General features: G+C 45.7%; 1 long non-coding RNA gene across 1 annotated transcript in view; it reads right to left on the bottom strand.

The window, feature by feature from the left end:
* Nucleotides 1–13,816, bottom strand: part of LOC311234905 — a 73,157-nt gene extending 59,341 nt beyond the window's left edge. The window contains exons 1-2 of the long non-coding RNA XR_014620113.1: nt 13,542–13,816; nt 13,173–13,264 (exon numbers count right to left, since the gene is read on the bottom strand). This is a non-coding gene — a long non-coding RNA (uncharacterized lncRNA). The remainder of the gene's footprint in view (nt 1–13,172; nt 13,265–13,541) is intronic.
* Between the last annotated feature and the right edge of the window lie 4,743 nt (nt 13,817–18,559).

Genomic DNA, 18,559 nt, shown 5'->3' with positions numbered 1-18,559 from the left:
CATAATAATAAGTAGGGATGTCCGATATTATCGGCCGACCGATATTATCGGCAGTAAAATGTGATATCGGAAAATATCGGTATCGGTAAAAAAAATTAAAAAAACATTTTTTTTCTTTTTTTTTAACCTTTATTTACCCAGGCAAGCAAGTAAGAACCAATTCTTATTTTATTTATTGTCAAAAGTATGCATGTTGGTTTAATTCAACAACTTGTATGTTAATTTTAACTTTTTTTATTATCATATTTTGCACAGATAATGCTTACATTTAGAAAGCCTTTTGAATGCATCCGGTGAAATTATTAGTTACCTGAAATTATTCCGTTTTTTTTGGGGGAAACCCTGCATATATCGGTATCGGTTGATATCGGTATCGTATCGGTATCGGAAATTAAGAGTTGGACAATATCGGAATATCGGTATCGGTAAAAAAGCCAATATCGAGCATCCCTAATAATAAGTTAACAGAAAAATAAGTACACAACCACATTATTTCAACCTAATAAAACTATGTTTATTGTCATTGTTTTAAGAACACAAGCCATACTCACATTTTGAGTAAAAAAATTGCTTTTAACATGTGCAATGTTCAATGAAATAGAAAAATAAATAATAAAATAAATGTATTTCCAGCTAAATTGAAATAATAAACAAATAAAGGGTCTCAATTAAATATGTGGTAGTAAAAAGAACCTGTGGGAGGATTTCAACAAGATAAATGCGACAACAGTGCAAAATATTTCACTATAATATTTCAAAGCAAAAAAAAAAATTTACTGCTGCCCCCTGTGCCTATGCAAATGCCCCCGCGTGCCTATGCAGGCACGCGTGCCTAGGGTTGCCTACCCCTGCCTTATACCTTTCCTAACCATGCTGGGTCCCTCCTCCACCAGGCTCCCCACCAGGGTTAGAAATTAACGCGGGCTTGGGGCAAAATGCCCTCAAAAATTTACCAAATGCCCTCGAAAATCAGTTAAGGGGGGCAAGAAAAGCCCCAGACAGTTTACTAATTATATATATAATTATATATATGATCTAAAGTGCGAGCATTTCCCTCATATTTGCCCCTAATAATATGTGTGTACGCGCGAACCGGAAAAATCATTTACTCGCAGTGTGCGAGATGGTGAAGATTACAAAACAGCTCCGCTGTTAACCCTTTACGACGTGTTTAGACGTCATTCCTCGCCATGCGTAATCTGCCAATGACGTCGTACAGCGTCTTTGAGATCAATATTTCAAAAATCTCAATCATATTTCACCCACGGAGACTTGACGGATCCTGTAGATCTCCTCTCAACTCTCCAACGGTGCAAGACCGCCATCTGGAAAAAAAACATTCTGGAATAAAATAAGTAAAAAGAAGAACAGTTAAAATGTGCAGGAAAGGTCAAAAAACCCAAGGGCTTAGCGACCTCCCCTCTTAAACCTATATAGGATAACTACACAAAAACAATCCCTCCCGTCCCCCCCGTCCCCACATTATGCACAAACACATGTGCATATCCCTCTCTCATACACACAGATACATACAATACAGCATTATATATTATATTATAATGTTGGGTAAAAGATTTTAAAATACTTTACACAAATACACATGGATACTATAGACTACAATTGTTAAGGGGATGCAGACCAGAGAAAGACTTTCATCTTGTTTACATCAGGGTCCCCCATTTTCAATTCATCATAACATATAAGACATACATGACATACAGATAGACAGTACTGCTACATCTATACATTTATGACATATCAGATTTGCAAATACAGTACCGTTTGTGATACAAAAGTGTCCAGAAAAAGTGTATATACATTTGACGTAGAAACTGTACATTGGAGGAGGTTGGGTGGCTGGGTGGGGGCTGTACATTGGAGGTGGGGGGGGGGGGGTTTGGTAGGGGGGGGGACACACATTGTACACTGTACATTGGAATACTGACAAAGCCATACGTCCGCGTGGTCGGAGCCGATGAGCAGGGTCGGTGTGGCGCCGTCGATAAGCGGTATAGGTAGTTGACGTAGGTGCACATACTTCGCCATCAGCTGTGGGATGGGGTAGGTGTACTGGGACAGGCCTATGTCGTGGCTGGTGAAAACGTTGGTTATACTATACTGCTTCTCGGGCTGGTCCACCGCTGCTATCTTGAAGGAGACCCTTTCACCTTTTATGGTCTTCTGGTCCCTTCTGATGGTGCGTATGGTCATGGTACCTTTGGCACCCCGCAGGCCCAACTGGGCTGCGGCGGAAGCGAGGAGGAGAGTCTTTTCAGACCCATCGTCCAGGACGGCGTAAGTGTCCAGGACCTTGTCCTCGTAGCTCAGGAGCACTCTGACCACTTTGATGAGCACTCGGGGGGTCCCGCTATGCTGGTCAATGTGGAGCACTCCTGTTGGTCGGTTGCTTTGGATCGTCTGGGGTGGTGCCGACTCGCGGTCGTCCGAGTAGCACCGTGACTCCCAGTGTCTGCTGTAGCAGTCGGGACACCAGGGAGCGGTCAGGTGGATCTTTGGTACTGGTACCACCGCCTCGGCCTGGTACATTACCGTGACGGGCCCACTTTGTTGTCCTGGCGGACGCTTGTTGATGTCATGCAGGACCTCCAAGTGGGTGCCGCCGCACCTGCCACACTTCTTCTTCAAGCGGCACTCAGCTGCCATATGGCTGCGCGCGCAGCGGAAGCAGCGACGGTGGTCCTTGATCCACTGACTCACCTCGTCCGTGGTCAGCTTCCCGAAAGTGTCGCATTGATACAGCCGATGTTCCCCTTCACAGTACTGGCATTCAATCTTCCACTCCTCTTTCGTCGAGGGGGTGTTGTGGTTCTTGTGCTGCGGTACTGATTCGGCTTGGTGCATAACGGTCACCGACCGGCGGTTATCATTTAATCCCCGAGGTCCTGGTCTTGGGCTTGGTCCACTCCATACGAACGTGTCCAGTCGTAAGCTGCTGACCTCCCTGGCAAGGAACTCAGACAGGTCTAGGAGGGATGCCTCTGGGCCGTTGGGGTCACGGTGGTCTCTCTGCCGCCGAAAACGCTCTTGTCGGGCGGGAGGGAGCTTCTCTAATATCCTCTCTACATTAGAGTTAGCGTACAGTTCGTATATCCCTTTTTCCTTTTGGGACCCCAGCATCCCTACCAGGGACTGTACCTTGATAAGAGAGGTCATCCAATGCTCTGTTGTCTCTGGCTGGGGGGAGACGGTCAATGTCTCTTATCTCCTGTATCACGTAGTCCCATATGCGTCCGTAACGTTGGTCGAGGGCTACTAGAGCCGCGGTGTATGGGGTAGTAGAGTTGGAATATGCCAGCGCTATATTGTGCGCTCTGGGCACCTTCAGGTGCTTGAGTAGGATAGCATACTTGTACGTTTCATCTGGTACATCGGACATTATTGTCTCTAAGCACATTCGTAGCTCTGTGTACTGTGCTCTGTTCTCGTGTGTGAAGTCCGGGAACGTCGGTGTGCCAAGGTACGATGCCATGGATGGCTGGCACATCGGTGAGCGTTGGGGGAGAGGCCTCCTGGGCGAGTCTCCCCGTGCGTGTCGTCTTGGGCTGGTACTTGGTGGGTACCGAAGGTCGGGTACCCAGGTGCTGTTCCTCGGTGCTGACGGTGCGTCAAACTCACCCGTGAGTTGAGTCGGGGGTTTGTAGCGCAGTGCCTCGGGGCTGACGTCTGGGCTGTACTGGACCTCCTGGTCCAGAGTACGTTGCTGCTGGTCGGGGCTGTACTGGGCCTCCTGGTCCAGAGTACGTTGCTGCTGGTCGGGGCTGTACTGGGCCTCCTGGTCCAGAGTACGTTGCTGCTGGTCGGCTTGACATTCCTCCTCTTCCTCTTCCTCTGCTAGGTCCTGGAGTCTTCTGTTCAGTCTCTCGGCGTGGTCCGGTTCTTCCCGGTTGCTGGGTCTCGTATGGACCGGCCGGGGAGTGGGTTCGGAGACATGGACAGGATCCTCCTGTTGGCGGGGTCCCGGGTCGCTTGGTCGGGTAGGGGAATGTGCCCTAGACCCTTGTCGTGATGATCTCCGGGAGCTCCGGGCGGAGTGAGGGGGTGTCGCCATGGCGATCAATTGTTCTACCATCTTCGCCTGCTGCCGGTCGCGCTCTGCTTCGCGCTGGGCATGGGCGGCGTCGCGCTCTGCTTCGCGGTGGGCATTGGCGCTGGCATGGGCGGCGTGGAGCTGTGCATTTGCGGCGTCGCGCTGTGCATTGGCGCGGCTTCTTTCAATGTTCTCTTCCGTCTGAAGGCGTCTGGTCTCCAGTCTTATGCGGTCGTCTTCACTCCTTTGTTGCGCCTGGAAGCGCTCTCGCTCGGTTGCAGAATGTTCGCGTTCACTGAGGGCTTGGGCTTGGAGTTGCGCGTGAAGGCGCTCTCGTTGGTCTGCAGCTTGTTCGCGCTCGGTGGAGGCTGCCAGGGTGGCGATGAGTGCCTGCGCCAGCATCTTGTCCGCTTCGCTGGGGGAAGACACAGGCGGAGGTGATCGGCTTCTGGCAGTGCTCGTTGGAGATCCGTTCTCCTGTCGCGCTCCGAGGAGATCCATCTCCTGGGTGTGCGTCTCTTCTGGTAGTGGGTCGGGTTCCGTCCCTGGAGGGCTTTCTTTATCCTGGAGCTCTCCGGGGACTACCTCGTTGGCGTCGGGTAAAGTCATGTCAGGTCCCTCCTGGTCCCCCCCGTGAGCTTGGTCAGTTACGTTAGAACCCACTAGGGTCTCTACTGGCGGGGCCGCCTGGTCGGTAGGGTTTGACATACTTTGACTATCCGCTTTATTTATTTTATCCGTATTTAACTTCTTTATAAAGCTAGGTATTAGACTGACAGCGTATGCCTCTAGATAGGGAGGTGGCTGACGTCTGCGCTCCGGGCGATCTAGCTTAGGAGAACCGTTTGTGGAGTGTTCATCATCGGCCATGTTAATATTATATTAATATTACGCTAATTACCCTCCGGCTCGAAGGACCAATTGTAACTGAGGGGTACAATTCCCCGACTGTATTAATAAGTATGGTATCATTAAACCACTACTGTCTTATGTACATTACTACTGGCCATACAGTACACAGGTATATGATATGAACACCTCCACAATGATACGGTTCCACACAAATATTGGTTAGAATAATATTTATTAGCAGCAATGATAGTATATAACAATACTTTACGTAGGGTCGCGCTTATAAGGCGAAAGAATGTGCGTGAGTAAATCAATAAAGTAAGTCCATTATCATATTACGCAGGAGATAATGAATACCACCTGTATCTTAGGAATTATATCTATGGTACACTAGTAAGGCAGCGGGAGATACTAGTAGGGTCCCTCCGGTTGTAGGCCAGCAGGGGGAGGAAATGTTCGAATGCAAACTCTGGATCAACGGGGAATCAATAAGCTCCAGCTACGGGAGTCGGTACATTACTCCCTTGATCGGCAGACGAAAGCAGCAGCTGTAATCCAAGTATGCGTGCAGAATAGGTGAAAGCCGGCCAGCCTCTCCGAGAGACGGGCTCGAGTGATGTTCCTCACGGGTAAATCCCACACAGTAGTGGGGTGTAGACGATTCTCCTCCGCTCCAACATCCACAGGACCAAAGCAATAATCCAGCTGGAAAAGGCTCTGCATTCACCCGTGTAGATTCTCCGGTGCGCGGTACTTCACATTAACTAGGTCGAACTTGACGTTATTCTAGACACCTTTACTGTCCTATTCGCACACGGTTATAAGTGCTCTATTTAGACACACGGTTGCTCACTTCACTTGGTCGTTGACTCGTGATGAAGGCTTTACGTTTGAGGGTAACGCGTTTCTAGGTTAACTTAACTTTAGGCTAAGTGCTTTAGGCTAAGGTGCTGCTGTATCCACCTGCGACGTATTTATACGTACGGTGAATAATCTAGTACCAGCCTTATTTCTGTCTCATATTCTTGCGCAGACCCAGGCATGTCCAGACAAGCCTTGGCGGTGACTTTGAACTAGACCTTGGGGGTATGGCAGTGGCGCCTAGTTGATCGCTATCCAATAGGAGAACGAAATATTATGGTCTGTACTAGGTAAAAGGGATATTCCGTGTATATGTACAAAGAATACACAAGGGATATCAGACGATATACAAATATTATGCAATATATATCAAGTAGTAAATATATATATTCGGTTTAATCTGATCCTTCGTAACATTAACCATAACCAACTCCGAAACAATGCTTAAAGTTAACATGCCTAAACTTAACCCGCGAAAGAATGCATGTTAAAAAAAATAAAATAAAAATTGAAGGGAATCGAACTTGTCATCAACGGACCGCAGGATCCACAGCACGGCAGCGCTGCCACTTGAGCTAACTGTCGAATGAAAAACATCTGGGATTACGGCTACATAATGCCGCAAGCTCTGCCGCTCCGCTCTGCGGCAGCCAATCAGGGAAAACGCGAAAGCACTCTGCAGCACTCTTCCGCTGTTAATAAGCTATAGGCGTCCCCCGCAGGGGCGGACAGAGAAGATATCACACAAACGCACCAGACAAGGCATGCGGAAGAAGAGGCCACTCCTACCAAACCCGGAGCGTAACACAATCATGAACTTCTCTACTGCGCCACTGACAGAGACCTGCATCACAGCCCTTAGTAAGGGCCCGGGGTTGTCGTTTGTACCAACTACCACCACCAACGACTTTGATACCATCATAGACTTCCACAAGTTCTTCAGAACATTGAGACTGAAAGAGTTCTTCCACTCTGGAGGAGCCACCAGCCCAGGGACTCATGTCCCTGTGCACAGCGCCACCCCCTCTCAGGCCAACACAACAGTGAGTAAACCTATTACGCCATTCAAGAAGAAATCGACTTTTATTCCCCCAAGAAATCGCAATGCATCCCTCGACACATATTGTCGTTTAGTAGAAAATGATGTACAGGCTATTTAAAAAAACAAACGGGAATATAAAGTGTACAACATGTGTAAAGCGGAAAGAGAGGCTATCACTACCTTAGGCAAAGACAAGACAGTGATTGTTCGACCAGCGGACAAAGGTGGCGCTATTGTACTTCAGAACACTGGACTATGAAAATGAAATTCTGAGACAATTAAATGATCAGTCGTTTTACAGTAAGTTACTGTCTGACCCTACCACTCAATTTAAGCAGTCTGTCCATGATAAATTGTTGTTTTGGCTAGACAAAGGGGAAATCACTAAGAACAAATTTGAATTCATGAAGAACGAGTACCCTGTGACACCAGTCATCTACACACTTCCCAAAATCCACAAATCCCAAACAACCCCCCTTCCTGGGAGACCCATTGTTAGTGGTATTGGATCTCTGACCACCAACATCTCCACTTTTGTGGACCACTGTCTCAAGCCATGGGTGACCTCCCTTCCCTCCTATACACGGGATTCCATTGATCTCATTAACAAACTAAAGGCCACTGTACTACCAGACAATGCTACGTTTGTCACTGGATGTGACTAGTCTGTACACCAATATCCCACATGATGATCTTTGTTGGCCGACGGCTCCTGCTACCTTAACGTTAGCTGCGCACTAACGTTACATAGCTTAATTAACGTGTATGACTTACCTGTGTAACGTTAAGCAGCTTGTGTTCCGCTGGGAAAGCATCACTGCATACACTTTGTTTAATCCAAACGTCCATTCGGAAACGTTGTATTGTGAAACCAGTATGAGACACTGTGCTTATTTATCGATTCAATTCGGAAAGTTGATGCTCACGATGGCTATTTTGTTTATTTGTCATTCAGCCCATGCGAATTTCAGGGTGATGATCAGAGCCAATCAGAGGCAGGTGGGGGCTGGTCTTTGCATAATGCACGTGTTATAGCCAATCAAAGGCAGAGATAAAAAAAAAAATTTTGAACACACATGGCCATGGGAGTAGGGTATATCTGCAGAGCCGCAAGCCCAACGTCTACCCTATTGGGCCACGGGGAAAATTACGCTACACACAAATACACACACAGACCTGCTGGGAGGTGCACCAGTGCGACAAGGGAAAACATCCAGTCACACTGCACTGAAATTTGGTCGCAAAATGCGACCAAAACAGTCACACTCTGGAGTAGAGCTGCCGCGGTATCGGTATTACCGCGGTATCGCTGTTACATCATGCCCACCGCAGCGTTGGGCTGAATACCGGCATCACCGCTGTTTTTTATTATATTATTATTATTATTATTACGCTCTCGTTGGGCTTGCGGCTCTGCAGATATACCCTACTTATCTGTCGAGATTCCAAGCGACCCTATTGGGTACCACATGTCACATGAAACACTGCAGACCACTGATTGGTCAGAAGAGATACGCGTCACATGCTGGAGCATATTGCAGTGCTTTTACTTCCTGAATCTCAGCCATGAGCCATTGATCAGAGCTCACAGTCACAACACGGCTAATAGTACGTTAGCTCCCACCGGAGACCGGAGTGGATTACCGACGCCGTCGCTCCTCAGGGAACGAGGCATAATGATTTTACTGCAACGAAATGTTATAATAAAAGCCCTTCGTTCTATACACTTGTCTGATTGAAAACTTTATTAACAGACCGCAGAATGGGTACAACTCGGCACGCTCTGAGCAAAGAAAGGAACTTAGATATTAATTGAGTAACGCTTGCCTTGCTATGGTCCGGTAAATACGAACGTAACTATACTAACGTTAATGCCACAAATCGAATGCCTTTGTAATCATAAGTAGTAACGTTATAATAAGAAGAAGAAAGGGTCGGGGGGGTAACCGGCGGGCGCGCCGCTACCACCCCTGCTCGCGACACCGAGGGGAGACTTCGAATCCGTGTTTCACTTTTAATAACGAATGCGTGCATGCCGAATCCCAAACAATATTCATGCTGCAAAGTCATCCTCTAAAGATAGACATTTAGACTAGAGGCAGGCTATATGCTATAAAGAGTAGACTACAAAAAAAATGCATTCAAACTTTTTTTTGTGTGTGTGTGTACGGTAATAACCGCGGCGGTAGGAAATATTTTGCAAATTTGTGCGGTAAGGAAAACATCAATACCGCGGCAGCTCTACTCTGGAGCCCTTGAGGAGTTGTCTAACAAGGTCCTTAAAACTCCATATCTGCTGAATGTATTACACTGTTTATGTCAAACTTGTTTTCACACAGGCACCATCCCCTCGATATGGAACAAGTCCATTATTAAGCCCATCCCCAAATCTGCAAAAGCTGACCCTAGAGTCCAGGAGAGGAAACTAACTTTTTGGCTTACCAGCCAACTGGCGAGTATCTGATTTTTCTTACCAGCCAAACAGATTTTTTACCAGACAAAAAATATCGCTAATTGTGATAATTACTTCTTTGTATGTCAAGCCGCGTCAATGTTGTGTATGCATCTGGGTAGGCACACTGTGCCTTTAAGACAGCACGGTGGTCTTACGACAGTGCTGTGAAGTACCGTCAAGTGTTGTGGTAACGTCAGTTGGGTTGGTGTGCTGTTGACGTTGTGCACAGTGCACTGGTTGAGCTAGCCCCTTTCGTGACTGCGATGTGCAAGCCAGGGGCTTTTGAGCATGAAATAAAATGTCTAACCTTACGTCGTAGTCCGGTGCTTTTTTGGAAACATTATAGTCATAACAGATATACACCTAGCTGGCTGCTTTCAGCACACAGGGCTAACGTTAGCTATATCTAAAACGCTAACTAGAAGCCAACCACTGTATACAGTTCCAGTAGACAACATTACACCTCTGTGATTTAAATGTGTCCTTAGTAACTTATACTCGATGGTTGTACTAGGGTTGGATGCAGTTCCCCGTTGGTCAGTCTGTCTGTTTTCCATATTCTGCTGTGTTTAACGTTATCTGTTTGCGAGTGCTCCTGATGGCTAGCCTAGTAGTACCGCGGGACTTTTATTATTATATGTCCGCGGGTTGGCCAGTACTGCGCAAACGTTTATTAAACATTATATGTCCGCGGGTGGTCTTGTGCAGTGCTCTCGTGGCACTGTCAACTAAAGCGAACACTCAGAAGACGCGCACCGTTTGCCAGTGCAGTGATTGCAGAATGTTTTATTTTTTTGTATACTCGCCAGACTGGCGAGTGGTCTTCATGAATCACTCGCCAAACGTAAAAAATACTCGCATTTGGCGAGTAAAGTGGCCTAATTTCCTCCCCTGCTAGAGTCCCACTAAATTAGAGGTATTAGTTTGATCAGTACAGTTTATAAATTATATTCAAGTGTTCTTAATAATAGATTAAATAAATACTTAGAATATAATGAAATGTGGGGGGCGGCTAGGTGGTGCCGTGGGCAAGGCGCTCACCACCAATGCAGGAAACGCTGGGTTCGAGCCCAGCTCTCCGCATTGCTATCAGCTTGGCTGGTCGTTCATACTAATACAATTGGCAGTATTAGTGGGTGGGAAGCTGATGGGTGGGGATCGGACGTTGTGGACAGCGACTCCTACAGGTCGGTTGGTGCGCCTGCGCAGCAGAATCAGGAAGCGACAGCAGACCCCCAACGCTGAGATCGCGCTGTGCAGGTAAAAAGATGCGCCGGCTGCTTCCTCGAGTACCGGAGGGGACACGTGATGTAAGGCTTCGTCCACATTGCAGCCGGCTTGTGGGAGGCATGGCCTAACAGCGTTCGAGACAGGGGAGGGTAGAATTGGACGATACGAAATTGGGATGGGAGACAAATTTTAAATGGGAGAAAAAGTAGATAAAAAAAAGGAATATAATGAAATGTTGGTGGATGAGCAGAATGGGTTTAGGGCTAAGCAGCGTTTCCGTTAGAACATATTCGTGCCGGTCTGGATGTCCTGCAAGATTTCTATCCCCGGACATATTCCTGAAATTCCGGTCAGAGTTTTAAACAGCAGTCTGTTATAATCACATTTTTATGAGCTAACGAATTCCGTTATATTGGACATTTGTATTAATTACATCAAGCGAAGAATGAGAAATTGATTTGCAGAATCAAATTACTATCTCTCGCCTCCCAAGTTAGTGCGATACGCTGATCCAGCATCAAGCTCCCGCGCCGCAGGCTCGCACTGCAGCAGCTGTCACACGCACCCCCAAATGAATCTCGAGTCGACATCGCTTCACCTCGTTGTATCAGACACGTCACGCATATCATAATGTTCAACTTCACACACAGCAAACTGTAGTTGATCATCACATTGCCTCGTTTGCATGCAGAGAGCGAGAGGACGAGCCACATGCTCGTAATGCGTTTGTTGATTTCATTATAGCCTACATTTAGTTATAATCAATTATATGCATTACTATGTGACACGGCAGTCAACCAACAGTTGCATTATGATTAAAAAATGTCAACACTTACTCACCCCGTCTCGTTCTGCCTATCCGTTTTGTACCTGCGACTAGATCCCCATTGCATTGGAACAGGTGGACTTCTGCGAGGCTCGCAACGGTAGCAGCAGACTGGGGATGCTCTTTGTGGTTCAATCAATAAAGTGTACTTTGTGTACGTTCAATCAATGTTATCTCTTGTACATCATAGACGCTAGACTACTAGACTATAATGTCGTACCTCAGCCAGGAGAATTTAACTTTCCACTCGGGCCGCCGCCTGAACGCTCGACATTTGTTTATTTTCCGCGGGAGCATCGGCGGTCTCTGTGACTTCAGAAGACTCATCTTCGTTGTCAATGTCATTATTATTAGACCTGCTTGTGCTTGGTTTCATGAAATATTTGTTAAGTTTAGCTTGTTTGGCCATCTCTCTCTCTCGCTCGTATAGCTGTTTGTCGTTATTATGGTGGCCAGACAGGCTCAAAAAAAGAAAAAAAAAGATTCACATCCGAGCGGCGCCATCCGCGCTTTATTAGAGCGAAGCACAATGAAACAAATGTAATGATTGTTTCGTCCATCGCATAGGCATAGAGATCTTTTGGATTATAAATTAATTTGTTCTGGTATTGATGTTCTATTTTATAAGGCTATCAAAAGCCTGTATAAGGCCCCATCTGCCTGTCTGCAGCTGAATGATGTTAGGACCGGCTGGTTCCCCACCCCATTCGGTGTAAAACAGGGAGATATGCTTTCTCCCACTTTATTCGCCCTTTATGTTAATGACCTGGCGCAAGGAAAAAAGCAAGCAAGTATTTTATTGTACACTGATCGGCTGATATTGTTTTGTTTTCAGAAAAGGAAGCAAATTTACAAAACATGTTGAATATTATGAGTTCTTGGTGCAGGAAATGGAGACTTGCGATTAACAGTGAAAAAACACAGATTATGCACTTCAGGAAAAAACATGAACAGCAGAGTAACCATAAGTTTCAATTTGGACCAACACCCCTGATTTACACATTCTTATAAATATCTTGGTTTCACCTTTAATGAGTACATGAGCTTCATAGAAGGAAGGAAAATAATATCTGAGTCAGCAGGAAGGGGGCTAGGGTGTGTTGAGTCAAATTAAAGTGTGCACTGACCTTGGGTTTTCAACATTTACACAATTATTTGATTCAATGGTGGGTTCTGTTTTATTTTATGCTGCTGGAGTATGGGGTTTTGATGATGCACCTGAATGTAATGCTATCCAGAACCGGGCCATGAGATACTTCTTGGGAGTCCATAAATATACACCAAAAGGGGTTATAGAAGGGGACATGGGTTGGGAGTGGGACTCATGCTTGGTCAAGCAAAAAGGTGAAATGGTTAGGTTATGGAACCGCCTGGTCCAGCTGCCAAATAACAAGGTGACAAAATATATTTAACTGGGACAGAGCACACGGTCATCCCTGGTCAAGAGAGATGTCCATGATTTTTTCGTCTGCTGACTTAAGTATGATTTTTATGAACAATCTGCAGTGTAAGGTTCACATAATTAAAACAAAATGATCAACAATCCATCAGGATAAGTGGAAGGTGGAGATATGGAAAAAACCTAAACTTAGAAAATATGTTGTAATAAAAAATGACGCCCTGATGCTCTGTTGTAAATGTTATTGTATATTTGTATTTAACTATTTTATCACACTTTTTTACTCTGTCTATTATATTTTATTGTTTTTAGAATTGCCTATTTTTAAACTGAATCAAACCGTACTTTTTTACTCTGTCTATTCTATTTTATATTTGTATTAATGAATGAAAGCGTAAACAGAGAGGCCTATTGGGATGTTATTAGATCCTAATAATGTGAACAACTGATGTACCTTACCTTGCTGCCTCCATCTTGTTCTGCTCGTGTAGCCGGACTAGTTCTACTCCTCAGCAGACTCTTGTTGCTACGACTCTGCGTTTTGTTGTGTTCTTTCCAGACAAAGAGATTCAGGTTAATCTTTAACTGAAACTAGTGGTGTATTTATGTTCAGTCTGTTAGGTAATAAAGACAGAAACAATGCAGCAGCATTAGGGTACAATGATGGCGTCTGCAGCACACAAGGCCCAGCCTGGTTATGAAACCACTGCAAGCGGCTAGTAATATGCAGAATAAAACATTCAATTGTGCAATGTCGTCATCTCAAATGGGAGCCTATTGACCAAGAGGGTGACATTAAAGTTCAAAGGACCTTCTGATTTAACAAACCTGCTTCGTGTTTCTTCATCTCAGTTTCAGCATCAAAACATTCAGTAGTTTCACGGTGAAGAATCTGGAGATCAGTCTCTCCTCTACTGTTCATACTCCTCCACGGTGCTCCACCTTAGTCCGTTCAAACACTTCAAATATATCTTCTGCGGTTGCAGTTAGTCCATTCATTACACCATCTCTGCATTATAGTTCTAGATATTATCAGATAATTAGATTAGCATTAGCTTGTTATTAGCCATAGTTCTAGATATTATCAGAGAATTAGATTAGCATTAGCTTATTAGCCATAGACAACGAGGTGAAACTACAGTACACAAAGAGCGTGTGTCTGACGTCATTTCCGCTGGGCGGGGACTGCCTCAAAGCTCTATAAAGGAGAGGACCAACTCTAATGTTGCCAGTAGATGGCGCTCGAAGCGCAGTCATTGTAATTGCGGGAGGTACACTAAATGGGAGGTTTACACAAAATCACTATTTTATTATAACTAACAAAAATACATTTTGGAGAATATTCTTTCTTCTCTCTAAATGCATTCCATTGAAGTGGGAACTAGGATACATCAGTGTGGTCTCTGTAAACACTTTTAAAAAGCAGCGAAAGACTGTGTTGTTCAAACAGGCTTTTGTACGGAAGCCCTAAGAGGCCGTACATTCATGAATGAATGAATGATGAATGAAAACTTTATTTAACAGATTGCAGAATGGGTACAATACAGTACGGCTCAATACACACAATTGTTAAGGGGATGCAGACCAGAGAAAGACGTTTGTCTTGTTTACATCAGGGTCCCCCATTTTCAATTCATATTGACATTTATGACATACATAACATGACATTTATGGCATAGGGACATACAGGTATTTAGTACTTATACATTTGTGACATAAACGGTATTCAAATATACAGTACTGTTACCCATAGATCCTGACAGAGTATATACATAATGGGGAGGGGACTACATTAGGAGGGGGTGGGTGGGTGGGAGAGAAATATACATACGGTGGGGAGGAGACTGTACATTTGGAGGGGGTGGGTCGGTGGGAGAGAAATATACATACGGCGGGGAGAGAATATATACATGCGGTGGGGAGGAGACTGTCTATTAGGAGGGGGTGGGGGGTTTGGACATTTACGGTGGCCAGTTTCGAATTGCAGCCTCCCGTAGGTGCTCTTTAAGAGCGGTTTTGAATGTGGGTAGGGATTCACATTCCTTTACAGCTTTGGTTAGGGCGTTCCACATTGATGTGGCATAATTGCGAAACGTGTTTAGTCCCTTGTTTGAGCCGAATCTGGGTTTAACATGATTTGTTGAGCTTCCTCTGGTGTTGTGGTCGTGGTATTCACTGACCTTTGGGAAGTATTTTGACATGTACATGGGTACCTTAGTCGTATAGTGTATCTTGTAGACCAGGCCCATTGCAAGTTGCTGTACTCTGTCGTTTACTCTAAGCCATCTATAGGTTGTCAAAGTGGGCAGGGGTGAGGTGGGTTCTAGGGGTAAGGTCAAGTAGTCTGACCAGTTTGTTTTGTGATGTTTGTAATCTTGTTTTTAGCGCCTTTGAGGTGCTTTGGTACCATGAGGTGCAAGCATAGTCGTAGTACCCTTGAATGAGTGCTCCTGCCAGAGTCTTCAGGGTATTCTTGTTTACCAGAGAGGAGATCCGGTACAAGAATCTAGTTCGTTGGTTGACTTTTTTTATTACATTGGATGCCATTTTGTCACAGGAAAGATTTGCCTCTAGGATGGAACCCAGGTAGGTAATTTCATCTTTCCTTGTGACAATATTGTCACCCACTGTAACTGAGAAGCTGTCGGTCTTGCTGAGTTTGTTATTTGAACCGAATATAATGGACTCTGTTTTGCCCATGTGTAATGATAGTTTGTTATCATATGCAGATTTTGCCTAGTTCCGAGCTGAGGGTTTTTTCAACCTGCAACTTGTTCTTGTCAGAGACCAGCAGGGCTGAGTCGTCCGCAAACAGGAACAAGTTGCAGTCACAGGCTGATGACATGTCATTTGCATAAATTAGGAACAGTAGCGGTCCTAGTATGCTTCCTTGTGGAACACCACAGCTCACTGTGAGGGGGGGGGGGGGGATAGAGTACCGTTTACCTCCACCATCTGTTCTCTCCCCTCCAGGTAGGATTGCATCCAGCTCACTGATAAACGATCAAAACCAATTGCTTTTAGCTTGTCAATCAGAATGGAGTTGTTGAGCTATATGTTCTCATATGTTGAAAATGGGATCATATGTTATGGTTGTTATGTTTTGTGTTAAAGTGAATAGCCGAGACGTTCATATACATGTGTTGTATTGGAAATGTGGTGCAACTCTATTCTAAGTCTTGTGTTTTGTTCTTGTACTTGCAGTACGTAAAGACATGACGGTATGACGCAGTGGCGGGAAGCCGAGCATGTATATCTAGCTGTCAGCTGTCATCAGTCAGCTGTCAGTGCGCACAGGGGTGAAAAATGCTGTGTCACAGCTGGGAGTGTTTGTGGTGTTTGTAATGGAGGAGAAGTTTGGTTCACTTATTGTAAATAAACTATTCACATAAAAGAAACCAAACGGATCAGGCATTCTTTGTGTGGATAAATACATATGATAAGGTATGAGTCATGATGACAAAGAAACAGAACCCTCTACATTGAACAACACTGATGACGAAGAAACAGAACCCTCTACATTGAACATGGAGAGCGAAGGAACAGGAAACTCTACAGGAGTGATTGACAGTATCGAAGGCCTTTTGTAGTTTCTCAAGTTTCTTTAATAGTTGTCATACAGAAGTACAGAATACTTTTGTACAAAATGCTTCTTACTGTTGCGCTCCAGAGACTGTGCATGACAAGATAAGTATGAAATAAAGACATAGTAAAAATTAGAAGTAAAAAAAGAGGTCACAGTGTTCAGTTTAGACATATGTACAATGTTCGTAGACGTAGTTACCATACAATATACAATACTGTGCAGTGTACTAATATACAATACTATATAGTGCAAGGCATAAATGGACGAGGTGCAGTTTAGGTACAATTCACAGTAGGTGTACGAGTTGTAGTGCAAATCCTTTATCAATAAATATAAAGTGTAAGTGTGTTTGTGTGATCTAAAGTGTGGAGAGTGGGTGCTGCAGTGTGTTGTTTGTTTGAGTGAGTGTGTGCGTGTGGGTGTGTGTGCTGTGTGCATTTGATGGTTGTTGCATAGTGATTATTGTTCGTTTAGCGATTATTGTTCGTTTAGCAGCCTGATGGCCTGGGGATAGAAGCTCCTTCTGAGTCTTTCTGTGCTCGCCATAAGACTCCGGTATCGCTTGCCTGACGGCAGCAGTTCAAAGAGGCAGTTGTTCGGGTGGCTCGAGTCCTTAATAATTCTCTTAGCCTTCCCCTTGCACCGCTTGTTGTAAATGTTCTGGAGGGTGGGAAGCCCCCCTCTAATTGTGCGTTCGGCTGAACGTGTCACTCTTTGTAGTCTGCTACGGTCTTGTGCAGTGCTATTCCCAAACCAGGAGGTGATGTTGCCGGTCAGGATGCTCTCTATTGTACATGAGTAGAAGTTCCTAAGGATCTTCTGACTGACTTGGAACTTCCTTAGGCGCCTGAGGAAGTAGAGGCGTTGTCGTGCCTTCTTCACAACACTGTCAATGTGTGTGGTCCATGTCAAGTCCTCGGATATGTGGGCTCCGAGGTACTTGAAACTGTTCACTCTCTCAACTGGTGCCCCGTCGATGCTGAGGGGGCTGTAGTCCTTGACCCCCGACCTCCTGAAGTCCACAATCATCTCTTTTGTTTTGCTGACGTTCAGGGAGAGGCAGTTCTCCTGACACCACTGTGACAGGTTCTCTACCTCTTCCAGGTAGGCCCTTTCGTCGTTGGCAGAGATCAGGCCCACCACTACTGTGTCATCAGCAAATTTGATGATGGTGTTGTTGTTCCGCTGTGCTACGCAGTCATGTGTGTACAGGGAGTAGAGGAGGGGGCTCAGAACACAGCCCTGGGGGGCCCCTATGTTGAGCGTGATGGATGAGGAGGTGCAGTTGCCGGCTCTTACCACCTGGGGTCTGCCCGTCAGGAAGTCCAGGACCCACTGGCACAGGTCATAGTTCAAGCCCAGGTCCCTGAGCTTGGCTATGAGTTTGGAGGGGACTATGGTATTGAATGCTGAGCTGTAGTCGATGAACAGCATTCTCACATAGTTCCCCTGCCTCTTGTCCAGATGTGATGCTGCTGTGTGCAGCACATGGGCTATGGCGTCCTCCGTGGACCTGTTGGGGCGATATGCAAATTGCAGAGGGTCCAGGTTGATGGGGAGGGAGGAACAGATGTAGCCCTTCACTAGCTTCTCAAAGCACTTCATGGCTATGGAGGTGAGGGCTACAGGGCGGTAGTCGTTGAGGCAAGCGGGCGTAGATTTTTTGGGTACAGGGATGATGGTGGACTTCTTCAGACAGGTGGGGATGACGGCCTGTTCCAAGGACAGGTTGAAGATGTCAGTGAATACCGGGGCCAGTTGGTCGGCACAGACTTTTAGGACGCGGCCGGGGATGCCGTCCGGTCCTGCTGCCTTCCTGTAGGTCCAGCATGACCATGCCGCAGTATTTGCCCACGTCCACCTCTTGTTTGATGTGGGCGTTCAAATAGAGAAAGCATGTGTCAGTGGAGTGGGACGTTCTGAAGCCAGATTGGAATTCGTAGATTAGATTTTTTTTCCGCCAGGTACTTTTCGACCTGTTCGTAGACTATTTTCTCCATGACTTTCGAGATGGAGGTAAGAATAGAAACAGGGCAGTAGTTGCCTGGGTCTAATTTGCTGCCCTTTTTTTGCAGAGGGGTCACTCTCGCAATTTTGAAGTCCTTGGGGACGTGTCCCTGTTTTATAGAGAGGTTTATTATGTGTGTGATGACTGGGGTGATGGCGGCTGCTGAGTCTCTGAGGAATTTGGAGTGGATGTTGTCATGGCTAGTGGCCTTGTTAGGTTGGAGGGCGCTAAATTTTTTGAGTACCTCATCGG

Source organism: Notolepis coatsorum (assembly GCF_963971535.1).
Source record: "Notolepis coatsorum genome assembly, chromosome: 9".
Taxonomy (NCBI): Eukaryota; Metazoa; Chordata; class Actinopteri; order Aulopiformes; family Paralepididae; genus Notolepis; species Notolepis coatsorum.
This window is presented reverse-complemented; position numbering and strand designations above follow the sequence as displayed.